General features: G+C 35.3%; 1 long non-coding RNA gene across 1 annotated transcript; it reads left to right on the top strand.

Annotated features, from left to right (window-relative positions):
- Positions 1–2,785: 2,785 nt before the first annotated feature.
- On the top strand, positions 2,786–4,504 carry LOC148781072 (uncharacterized). Its single transcript, XR_016061158.1, has 3 exons — positions 2,786–2,845; positions 2,977–2,996; positions 4,421–4,504. It is a non-coding gene; the product is annotated as an uncharacterized LOC148781072 (long non-coding RNA).
- Positions 4,505–11,125: the final 6,621 nt, after the last annotated feature.

Below are 11,125 nucleotides of genomic sequence, written 5' to 3'. Positions count from 1 at the left end.
CTGTAGTTTCGTATACAATGATTTGAGTAGAACTACTTGATTCCTCGACATCTTTTTCTGAAGGTTGTTTACTAACGCCTTTAATGGTGAGACTTTGTTCTGGAGGATGGATACAAGTAATTTCTTTGCCACTAGTAGTATTAAATTTAGTAAATTGGGATTCAAGAGTATTTACTTCAAAATCAGATATTTTAATATTTTTCTCAGTACATATTTTTTTGAACCAATCAAAGAAATATATTGTTGTTTTCTCTTTTTTAATGAATGTATTAAACTTTATATATATATATATATATTAATGATACTATGAGACCCTCCCACACCCAAGTGTGTAGGACCTCAAAGGATCACCATTAAATTTGGTACAAAGTCAAGTTCCACACCTATGTGATAATGTTTTTAGAGATTTTTGCCAAATTTAATGGTGATCATTTGGGTCTTACACACATGGGTGTGAGACTTGACTTTTTTAGAGATCTGTGTTAAATTTAATGGTGATCTTTTGGGGTCCTACACACATGGGTGTGGGAGGGTCTCATAGGACTATATATATATATATATATATATATATATATATATATATATATATATATATATATATATATATATATATATATATATATATATATATATATATATATATATATATATGGCTTTGTCTAGAGTTAAGAATCCCTCAAAATACAAAGGTTCTAGTTAAAAGGGGTTGTGATGGGTGTATTTGTCAAAACAATCATTATTTTTTTATTAAAAAATTATTTAAATAGGTAACATTACCAGTAGGTAATGACAAATTTGAAATTTTCATAAAAGTACAATGGCATTTTGGAAATTAATGTTTGGAACTTTATTTGTAAAGTGCTCTTGTCCTTTAGTTAAAATTTCAATTTTACCTCTTATAGAGATGACAAAAATTCCCTTTGTCTAGTAGTAACATTTACAAATTTGCCCCCACAAAAGTAACTTTTTTAAAAAAATAGACAACAAAATTAATAAATCCACCTTTTACAGCTCTCTTTATCTTGAACCTGCATAATTTGAAGGGTTGTGAAGTTTAGAATATTCCATATATATGAAAAAAAGCTGGAATTAGCCCATTAGTGTTAAGGGTGGACTCATGTCGTAAAAATAAGAAGAGCCCCTTATTCTATAGAGATTATAAGATACATTACCAACATTAGAGGAAGAGAGAGATAGAATACAACTAAATGAGAAAGAGAAAAAGAGAATATATATATATATATATATATATATATATATATATATATATATATAGAAAAGATGATATTAGCCTACTTGCTCATATGAACATATGAGCCCAACGATCCAGATTGAATCTGGGCCGATCTGACAATCACGAATGTCTGGTAGTGTTTGAATTTTTTTTTTTTTTTTACAAATCCAAATCACTTGAAATTTTAGGTGTGTATTTTTCTCGTCATGACGCACCTAATAAAAATATAAAAAAAATTATCCGTAAAACAAAATGACCAAAATAGCCCCTGAAGAATTTTAGGGGTATTTTGGTCAATTTATTTCTTGTAAAATATGTTTTTGATATTTTTCAAAGATTCATCTATTTTTTATGAACACACGCGTAAAATTTCAAGTGATTTGGATTTGTAAAAAAAAAAATTACAATTCAAATACTACCGGACATCCGTGATCGTCAGATCGAGCTAGATTCAATCTGAGCCGTTGGGCTCATATGTTCATATGAGCTAGTGGGCTAATCCCATCTTTTCCTATATATATATATATATATATATATATATATATATATATATATATATATATATATATATATATATATTAGACTACATTATTAAGCTAGTGTTAAGGGTGGACTCATGTCCCAAAAATTAAAAGAGCCCCTAATTCTATAGAGATTGTAAGACCCATTCCTAACTTTAGAGGAAGAAAGAGATAGAATACAACTAAATGAGAAAGAAATATTTCCATATAATCATTATCAACACTGGTTCTAAGTCTAAATCAAAGAGAGAGAAAGATTTCCATATCTATGCTTATCTTGACATTGCTTCCTATCTCAGTTTGAGAGAAAGAATAACTATTTCCATATCTATGTTTGAAAAAGAGAGATTGTTTTCATATCTTAATTTAAAGCATACGGTTAGTATGAGGGTGAGCCGCATAATGTGGAAATGTGGGTTTACCAATAAATATATTTTTAAATATAATTTAATCCTAATTTTTAAAAAATATATAGTATTTAACATAGATGTCATGAATATAAATAAAATTAAAAATTAAAAATTAAAAATAATAATTATATTAAAAAAATATTTAGACCAGATGAATGCTTTATACCTGTGAACCGACCACGGTCCAGCAAGCATGAAACAATCGTTAGTAATTTAAAAGTGGGACTAGGCACGAGGGAGAGATTCTTTCCACGTCTTAATAACAAAGGCAGAGTGCGCGCACAAAATAGTGCATCTTGTATAAGTAAATCTCAACACGCGCATTTCAAAAACACACCACCACGCCTCCGTTTTCCGTCTCTCATTTCTCAGGCGCTCACCCTTCTCTCTCTCTAACTCCTCTCTCTCTCTAGATTTCACAAAACCAATAATACCCGCGCGCTTACTCTCTCCTCCATTGCACATGTCCCGACTCTATAAAGGCTTCCCTTTCTCAAGCAAAAGACAACCTCCTGTGATTTGATTCCATAAAGAAAGAGAAACACAGGGAGCAATGGACCGCTCTAACAGGCGGCCCTCTACCTCTTGCTTCAGAGGAGTGCTCAGTTCTTACTGGCCCTGCATCATCACCCTTTGCCTTTTCGGTCTAGCCGTTTTTGTCGTCTCCAACTTCCACAAAGGTATACTCTCTCTCTCTCTCTCTCTCTCTCGTCTTTCTCGCTCTTTTTCTGCTCGATTTGGATCGAGCTCCTCTTTCTCTCACTTCATTTCTGTTTTCTCTGAAACTTTTCTCTGTAACCTTTGTGAACAGGTCCAGATACTGGAAAACCGGTACGTTTCCGACTTTTTTTTTTTCTTTTCATGTGGATTTTCTGCTTCTTTTATCTTGATTTTCGATGAATTACTCATTCTTGTGCTGATTATGGAGTCTGTTCTTGATGGCCTATATTCTTTGTCTTTGATTAATTTCTGGAATATAATAGTGTGAATTATTACAAATTGAATGAGGACTAGCTTACTGAGAGTTGTTTTCGAAAGAAGATTAAATCGCTACGAATTCAAATCTTTCAGTGTGTCTGTGATGTTCCGCTACTCTAGATTAGAGGTTGAATTTGATGTTTAAATCTCCAGTGGATGATATGATGCCTGCTTCATTTTTATTTCGTTTTAATCCAAAAACACCAGGTGATTTCTTGATTAACAATTGGGAAAAACTTCTTGGCTATCTTTCATTATCGAGATGTTCTAAAATCTTGCTCCACAGAAAGATCAATAGGGATTACTTGCAAGCATCTTGTGCCATTCTTTTTTTGAGCATGTGCATCTTGTGCCATTCTTAAGAAACTCTGTAGAGAGTTTTGTGGATATATTTGAAGTATATATCAAATTTCTTTGCAATGTTCCTCTTTCCAATCAGCTCTAGATTTTTTTAAAAAACTTTGATCATTTTTCAGAATAGAGCCATTCTTTTTTTTGAGACTCTACATCTTGTGCCATTCTTGAGAAACTCTGGAGAGTGTTTTGTGGATATATTTGAAATATATATCAAATTTCTTTGGAATGTTCCTCTTTCTAATCAGTTCTAGATTTTTTTAAAAAAATTCTGGTCATTTTTCAGAATAGAAATTTTTTCTCATTCCAGTACTGCTGAGTCTTTTTATTTGTGTTAGTGGTTTCCTTACAACGCTTTTTGACAATTACTATTGTGAATTAGGTTGGATAAATTAGCTATCAATCTTAAGGTGCCTTGAGCTCTTTTTGTCTTCTGATTCTCTCGCTAGGTTAATCCTGGCAGTCAAATGTGAACCTTAGGCTCAATCATGTTACCTGCCTGATGTTTTTGCAATCTGTTCTAATTTATGTGTTTTTTTTGGCAACTATCTCTATGTCTTGAATTTCTTGATTGCCTCTTTTGTTGAAGATTTGTTTCTATTACAAGGAAATGATTGCCTCTTGCGTTGAAGATTTATTTCTATTACAAGGAAATATCATTCTGTGTTGATAGCGGAAGCAACAGGTTCATTTGGATGACCATTAGCTGAATTTGGTGCTTACCAGATGTGTGATTTCTCCATTGACTTCATACTGATTTCCACTTGTCAAATGATGGATTAATTATCTAGAAATGTTATTGTTCTACTCAATTTTTATTTATTTTTCTCATTGAATATCATGTTTGGACAATAGTAACTTGGTCTTGTGCTAGCATTTTTTGTATCTCTTCTAGAATTTAGAGCCATTTGTATGTTGACCAGATGCGAAAGCATTCGGATTTTTCTAACAGCTAAAGATCAAGGTTATGGTTCCTTTGTGGTGTGCCTTGGATAACACTTGAATATCTGCTTTATGTGGATCATATGCGGACAAATCAAGGGATCTTTTGAATGTCCATCTGTTTGTAAAAATTGAGTTTCGTTGGATGTTTTGTAGAAGTCGGTCATTCATTTTCCCCTTGGGAATATGTAAGACTTCAAACTCATTAAGAGGGGAGTCGGCAATTGACTTGTTTCTGTGACATTAAGGCATATGGCAATTCTTTAGCTGTTCAATGGTGTTGAGAATGGTATCTCTAGTATAGCCTCTCAAGAATCTTGAGGTAATCTGATGGGATACAAAGATTTCTTTTATTTGGGTTTGCAAGCTAATTACTCTTGTTATAAAGATCTTCACATAAGCTGAAGAATTGTTTTTTAACTGCTTGTGACAACTTCTTGGACTGAAATTTCAGTGAAATCGATTGCTCGATTATGTTCTGTTTGGGGATGTTTGGGGAGGTGGTATGCTCTGACCAAATGGCTTTTCCCTGGGTTCGAATATGAAAAGAAGAATCCCAAACTAAGGCTCATAAGGGTAGCTCTCAGTCATGTTTAGAACTTGGTTCCTCCTATCATATTCCTGGCAAATGAGCTTTGTTTGATTAATCTCAGGAATCATAAAGTAAAAATGTTGTGATATGTTACGCAAGAGAAAATTTGTTGGATATAGTGAACCTCTTCAACACATTAAAACATACCATTTTTATTTCTGATGGAGATAACAGTAAATTAATATGCTTATAATAATTACAAAAACTCACGAGGAGTGAGTAAAGGATGCCCAGATGTTGAAATACACTTATTGCAAACTTATAGAAACTGGTGCTAGGTTTTATAACCCCCCTTGTTCAAGAAGTGAAAATCACTGGAAAGCATATGGAAGAGTAGTGATAAACGTCTTTATTGAGCTATGAATCCCCAATCATTGTGGGAAATAAATTGCTACTGACAATCCACAACTTCCTCTCCCTTTCCCTCAATTGCAAAGAGGCACTTTCTCCATATGTCTTATCCTGTTGTGCAATGTTGGTTTTGTAAATTCACCTTGCTCAGGAAAAGAAAAATCACTGGAAAGCTTATCTAGGAGTGGTGATAAACCTCTTTCTTTCGAGCAATGTACCCCAATCATTAAGGGGAAAAAATTGCTACTGATGATCCTCTACCTTCCACTCCCTTTTCCTCACTGGCAAAGAGGCACTTTCTTCATCTCCCTTCTCCTGTGTGTACAATGTCAGTTTGATGACCATTGAACACTTATTCCATCGTTTTGAAAAGAAAAAAGGTCAAGTTCCTTCTTTCCCATCTTCCATGATCTCATTTTGCTTTGTTTATGTCACAGATTGTAAGTTATTGTAAATTATTGTGATTGCTCATAGTAATCATAAAATGAAGAAGGCAGGTTAATTTTTGGAAGTATTTATTCAATCTTTGTAATTTTACAAACTGTGGTCATCTCTACATCATTTATTTCATAATATTACACTTCATAGTTATATTTAGTAGTCCATACTTTGTCAAAAAAGTGCTTCATACTCCAATTTCCTATATTGAGAATCATGATGGGTTAAAGTATAACAGTTCATGAGAAATTTCAATGGACAAGATTGTATGTCAATTGCCTTATGTTTATGTGCAACTATAATGCGGATCTCGACAGTTTGATAAATTATATTTTGATACTGTTGAGATTTTTGATATTTTGTGGTAGTATATGGCAGAGAATTTGTTTGTTCATAGTTACATCATGTACGACGTAAAACATATGCAAGCATAAACTTTTGATGGTATATAATATGGTCAGAACTTCAGAAGTACTACGTGGGATCTAACATCAACCAAAGACCGTCCTTTGGAGAATAGAAACAAATATGTCTGGCTTCTTCCCTATGTAGGGATAATCATACTGTTCACCATATCCATTTCAATTTGTCGGGCTTCTTCCCTATTCCTTGTTGACAGGATCCATGCCGATGACCAATAAGGCCATGAGATCCCAAAAACATGAGTAGGTGTAATCAGTATGCTCCAAACGTCCTAATCAAACAGGCAAACACCATTGACTGTGTTGTCCTCTGTGACCATTGGTTCAAAAAGTGAAACCCACAAAGTTCTTATTTGTTCGAGGACCCCTGTAATATCTCCCAAGTTACCATATGCCAATATGATGCCTAATCCCCATGGTTACCATCCCTTTGGGTTACTTCTCAAGCTCCCATGGAAGGGGGGGGGGAGGAAATTCAGCTTAAGAACCTTGAATCGAGGGAGGCTGCAAATTTTCAGATTTTCATGTTAAAGAGAAAGGGCACTGAGCTCAACCAGTCGTTCTCCAAGTTGTTTGTGCCATCTTAGCATCAGACGCTGGCTCAAATCAGGATATCTAAATGTAAAGAACAAATTGCAGCCATCAAAATTAGGCAACCTTTATGGAACCATGTGTCCTCTTTCTAGGCATAATAAAATGTGGCAAGAGGCCCAAAGACCACTACAGCTATCCTTTCACAATGCATACCCTAGAGACCCACTGAAGAAATTGTTGTGCGTGCGGAAGCTATAAACCCAATTGGTTGATTTTTGACAAATAAAGTATGAAACACATACAACAAGAACACAAAGATTTATGTGGTTCACCTAAGAAGGGCTACATCCACGGGCTTGGCAAACATAAATCCACTATTCCAATGAAAGTTACATCAATGATTTTGGAACAAACCTCAGCAAAAAACCCCAAGTCCAGCAAACCCCTTTAAACAACTCTCTATTCCTTCTCCTTACTTTTGGCAATATCGACAACACCAGATAGAGACGTGAGAGCAACGAAAACTGTCTTTTTCTCTAACTAAAAGGAGATAGAGATGTGAGAGCAACGAAAACTGTCTTTTTCTCTAACTAAAAGGAGAACCACCCGAACGGGAACCGCTTCTCTACAAGAAACAAGCCTCTCAATCTTCAGAAGTCCAAACGAGGCACCATCACAATGTTTCTGTCCAAAGGAAGCTCTTTTCTCTAGGAGGAAATCGCATCTTATGCACATGAGGCTCTACCTCCCCTTCTCTTTAGAAGAACCACTATTCCCATATGGTGACCCAGGGCACACTAAAATTCTCTGCACTTTCATCCCATATATATAATTAGGAATCCACACAAAATAGGAAACTTTCTATTGATATAACATATATCTCAAAAGACTAAGAGATAAATCCAAGAGTCTTAATCTTTTTGGATTTCTATTTCTTTTAGGAAACTTATCAAATATCAATCTCAATCCCATATGGGAATATCTCAATCCCACATAATATGGGAATATCTCACTCAATCCCACAAAATATGGGATTTCCTTATGTTGGTGATTTTGGATAGCACAAAATCCAACAATCTCCACCTTGATATCAAAATCACTTGTTCACCATGCCAACATCTATTAGATAGCTTCATGGATTCTTCATCTTTTGCAATAAGTGGTATTAGAGCCTGGTTTGGGGTTTTTGGTAAGGCAATAAAGGTTTTGAATGCAAAATTCGAGGTAGAGTAATTTGATGGAAAGCACTATTTTTCAGCAAGAATAATGAAGGAATTTTATTTGGCAAAAGATGAAGAATCCATAAAGCTATCCGATGGATGTTGGTATGGTTAGCAGGTGATTTTGATATCAAGGTGGAGATTGTTAGATTTAGTGCTATTCAAAATCACCCACATAAGGATATCTCATATTTTGTGGGATTCATTGAGATTTTCCCATATTTTGTGGGATTGAGATATTCTCCTATTTTATGGGATTGATTGAGATTTTCTCATATTTTGTGGGATTGATATTGATAAGTTTCCTAAAGGGGAATCGAAATCCAAAAGATTAGGACTCTTGGATGGATATATCTCTTGGACTTTTGAAATATATGTTATATCAATAGGAAGTTTCCTATTTTCGGTGGATTCCTAATTATATATATGGGATGAAAGTGCAGAGAATTGGTGTGCTCAATTTGGGTCACCATATGGGAATGGTGGTTCCTCTAGAGAGAGAGGGAGGTAGAGCCTCTTGTGCATAAGATGTGATTTTCTCTTAGAGAAAAGAGCTTCTTTTGGACAGAAATACTGTGATGGTGCTTCTTTTGGACTCACGAAGATTGAGAGACTTGTTTGTTTCTTGTAGAGTAGCAGTTCCCATAGAGATTTTGGGTTGTTCCCCTTTTAGTTAGAGAGAAAGTCAGTTTCTCGTTGCTCTCGCGTCTCTTATCTGGTGTTGTCGATATTGCCAGAAGTAAAGAGAAGGAAGGGACAGCGGTTGAAAAGGGTTTGCTCAACTTGGGTTTTTTGTCAAGGTTTGTTCCAAAATCTTTGATGTAAGTTTCATTGGTATAGTGGATTTTAGTTTGCCGTGCTTGTAGATGTAGCCCTTCTAGGGTGAACCACGTAAATCTCTGTGTTCTTGTTGTATGTGTTTCATGCTTTATTTCTCAGAGCACAATAAGTGGTGTCAGAGCTCTACAGAAATGCCCCTCAACATAAACCAGTGGATTCCTTTCCTTAATGACTAGGGCAGTAGGTGATCCATGCCCATATGTAGGGTCACAAAGTCATAATCAATCAGGTTCTAGGCCACAATTAATCTAGCCCTCATGCATAGCTTACAATTTTGTGTAATTGGAATCATCTTTAATCAATACAATTTCCTATGTCTGATCCCACATGGATAATCACTTGAAGGTAGAAGGTCTTGAGGCACTAAACCCTTCAACATATACCATGAAAATATTTCCTTTAATGTTGCCAGATACAAATAAGGTATCAGGTGGATACATTCCAGATTCCTCTTCCGCACCATTTGATCATCATCCCCATTCCCCTTATTTTGTTAAACTGATGGGCATCCCTATCAACTCCTCCATCTCTTACTGCCTTCATTTAGGGCTCTAGACAACTTGCCTCAAGTATTTTGGAGACAATCAATTGTAGTGGCCACTCATAGCTGTTATTTTTCAGTGACTAGTGTAGCCTTCAAAAATGTTTATCAAAAGTGGAAATTCACTATTTCTTGTCTCTCCTAGAATGAAGCAGAATCCCATCACAACTGGAGCTGGACCATGCAAGGAACTGATCTGGAGACTTAATCAAAGGATACTAAATTCGGAAACCCTTCAATCCCACCTTCCCAGGCATATCTGCCTATCTTAAACCCTCTTTTGAAATCCTTTCCTTCACCATTTATCTAATTATCGTACAGTATGATATAAAAAATATAACAAATTTGACGTCTTAGAACATGCATTTCTGATTGTCCATATGCAAGATAAATAGACCCAAGTACTAAAGCCGGATATCTAATCATCGCCAAATTAATGCTAACTTAGTTCCTGAGCATTTGCATTACTACCAGTGGTGTAAATTGCACATGACATTCCTAAAGGACTTACAAGTTCAAGATATGTTTGTCAAGGTTTCTATTTAAGTTTTCAAACATACATTATGTAGGTCTTTGACTATTAGTCCATGTTTCAAGAAATTGGATGGTTGGACTCATATCATGTCCCATATCAGTTCTATTGGTCCATTCTTGTTGCTTCTGAACCATGTTTTGTGAGAAAATAGAACAGAGTCTTGATAGCTCACCGACATATGAAGCTTACAGTATTTATATTCATTCCAAATGATAGCATTTGCCCCTAATTGAGCGTCTTTTCCATTTTCCTCAATAATTTTAACCTTCCTAAATCAACCTAGGGCCTCTGTTTTCCAAGATTTTAACCTTTCCAGCTTTCCATAGTTTCATCTTCTCCTGAAATCCAAATATCTCAACCCTCAACCTTAGACCAAGTTCTCATCAAATTTCTTAGACTGAGGTATCTCAACCATAATTGGAATCTAGAACTAAGTGCCCAAAACCTCTACGTTAGTGTCAATGATGATAGGCCCACGGGAGTCAGTTGATGTAGGAGAATGAATCAGACCCTTCAATGCTTCACTTTTTTATCTCAAAGGGAGGGTAGTTGCTAACTGGTATTGCCGTGATGATTTATTGGATCCTGTATTTGCTTCTGTAGAAACCTAACCTTTCACCTTGCTCCTATAATACAAACAAGGGACCTTCAGGCTTTGAAGGAGTAGCACTACTCCAAGATGTTCAGAAGCATCCTTTGCAGTCTTGGTGGAATGTATGAAGACCACCTCCGGGATTCCTGTTGCAAAAGCATCACCTTCAAAAATGATTTAGGAGTGTTGAGATGCTATATTGGGTTTAGATCTGATAATTATGCTTCGCTTTTTCCCTTCTCTTTGGAAAAAGGGATTGTACACACAAATAGGGCTAATGGCAAAAAAAATTTTACTGAAAAGAAAAACATACAGCCAGAACTACATTCTAATAAAACTTTATTTGCCCTTGTGGAATATACCATACCATACACATGTAACATGTCAATACTCCCTGATATATTGACATTAGTTGTTAACTAAAGATTCATTTATCCTGGGGTCACTGCATTGGTGAAAAGCTCAGATAATTAAAGCTTAGTGGAATGAGGTATATGTGTCTCTAGTAGCGAATTGATGTTGGACAAAGTGAAAATCTGCTGTTAGGTTTTTGTTCAATAGTAATGATCAGAAGAAAACAATGGAGCTTAGTGGAATGAGGTATATGTGTGGACAAAGTGA

The sequence above is a fragment of the Amborella trichopoda genome, chromosome 8, assembly GCF_054954075.1.
Source record: "Amborella trichopoda isolate Santa Cruz 75 chromosome 8, AtrichopodaSantaCruz75HAP2 v2.0, whole genome shotgun sequence".
Taxonomy (NCBI): domain Eukaryota; kingdom Viridiplantae; phylum Streptophyta; class Magnoliopsida; order Amborellales; family Amborellaceae; genus Amborella; species Amborella trichopoda.
Note: the sequence above shows the minus strand (reverse complement) of the source record. Positions and strands in the feature narration are given on the sequence as shown.